Here is a 2211-nt window from a genome sequence, read left to right as displayed (position 1 = left end):
CATCAGACTATGCATCAAAGCCCAAGTACCACTTGAAGATGCAAGACCTAATTGGCTACATCCTGGAATGGCCATGACTGCTCACAGAATGACTCTTGGCCCAATTGCTCCAAGACATACAAAAAGAAGAAATGAAGAAGGGCAACAAGCAGAAGAGGAGCAAGAAGCAGAGCAAGAAGCAGAGCAAGAAGGAGAAGAAGAGCAAGAAGAGCAAGGAAGTCCAGAAAAAAGGCAACAAGTTCCCAGAGACCCCATGGATATGAGCAGAATGCAGGAAATCATGGAAGGAATCTCAACAATACATGAGGTCTCAAGAGAGGCAAGAGGACTTTCACCTAAAAATGATGGACATGCAAAGGAACTTTGAATCAAGATTCCTAGATCTGCAAAGGGAACAGAATTTACAATTACAAGAATCCCTCAGCCACATATGCCAACACCAAGATGCCAATATCTTGGCAATCAAGGAAGCCACCACTTTGCAGAATGCAAGATACTCAGTTCAAGCTGATTACAACATCAGTTCTCAAATTAAGCTTAACTACATAGGGGAACATCTACACAAGATGGACCCAGCATTCCCAGCTTTTGATGAGTATTTCAAAGGGAGAAAAGAAGGAGAAATAAACAAGGCAATGATCCTTGAAAAAGGAGTGGAAGAAACAATGAAAAAGGCTGGATTCTGGACAAAGCTCATGAGAAAAGAAAAAGGAAGTACAAGTGGTCAAAAGAGGTAAGAAGCAAGAAGAAGCAGGACCCCAAGAATCAAAAAGAACCAAGCAACAAATGAGAGGTGGTCTCGTTCCTTAATAATCAAATAATAGTTTGTGAATTGTCTTTATGCGCTTTCTTTCATTTTAAGTCATTTAATTTTAATGCGAAGTTTTTTTTTTGCCTAGATGTTTGGATATAACTTCACCTTCTTAAACAAATGCTTTCCATGCTTGTTCTGTTTTCAAAAATAAAAGAAAAGTTTGAACAAAAGTAACTTGGCTCAATTAGTGACAAATCAAGTAAAATTAAGTGGTGGTATGCATGCTTGATTGTTTAGTCAGATCACTAAAAATTGAGTGTAGAATTATCATTTTGTGTAGAAGTTGAATACTGTCTATGGATCTTGATGAATAAATGTCTTTGGCCATGAAAAAGAAAGAAAAAGAAGAAGAAAAAGCCACTGAAAAAAGGGCAACCAAAAAGCAAAAAAAAAATAAAAATTTGATTGAGAAAATAAGCTAGGCACCAATGGTTTGAACTTCTGAGACAAATTCCTGTGGTGTTTATGTATTAAGGATATGCTTGGATGAATAGGTTCTGAGGAGTGTTTCAACACTTGGTAACTTGGGTTAACTAACCGGGGATTATCAACCAAAAGTCCATTATCAAGAGCAACCTAAATACAAAACATTTAGTCACACAAAGAGGTGCTGGGCACCAATGTCTCAAGAAGAAATGTGAACTAAAATGCCTGTAGTGGATATGTGTAGTGCACTGAAAAGAATATGTGTAGTGCACTGATAAGAAAAAGAAAATGCCAAAGGCTTATGCAACACATGACACTGAGCAAACAAGGAGCAAAGGAGCTCTAAGAAAAAGAAAAACAAAGAAAGGAAAAAGTGCCAAGGACATAAGAATAACAAGAGGCCATAGCAGTGTTTGATGGATGCAATGAAAAAGTGATAACCCTACCTGATAAGAATGAAAAAGTGATGCTGCAACTTTCTGCATAAAACCCTTCTGATGAACTTCAAATGCTTACTAATATAGCCAATGTAATTGCTTTCTGTTTCATACATTCTTCTCAAATATAGCCAATGTAATTGCTTTTTGTTTCATACTTTCTTCTCAAATAACTCAGGACTTGCTTAGGGACAAGCAAGTATTAAGTTTGGTGTTGTGATGTCAAGGCATCTTAGGCTAGTTTCACTAGCATTTTTCTTTTAGTTTTAGTTGTTTTATGCATTTTCTTGAGCTTAAAGTAACCAAGAATGGTTAAATGAACAACAAAGCAATGAATCATCCAAACAGTATGATTTTGATGCAAAGTCCATGAGTTTCTAGTTATATTACTTGAATGCTATGAATGGAAGATTTCTCATGAAATTTTGCAAGACTTTGATGCAGTTGTTTGGATGATTTCAGGGAAGAAGAGGCTAGGCAAGGAAGCAAAAAAATCAATAAAGGAAGCTTGAAGATCACATGTGCCATATAATG

This window comes from Arachis duranensis, chromosome 10 (genome assembly GCF_000817695.3).
Source record: "Arachis duranensis cultivar V14167 chromosome 10, aradu.V14167.gnm2.J7QH, whole genome shotgun sequence".
In the NCBI taxonomy this organism is placed as follows: domain Eukaryota; kingdom Viridiplantae; phylum Streptophyta; class Magnoliopsida; order Fabales; family Fabaceae; genus Arachis; species Arachis duranensis.
Note: the sequence above shows the minus strand (reverse complement) of the source record.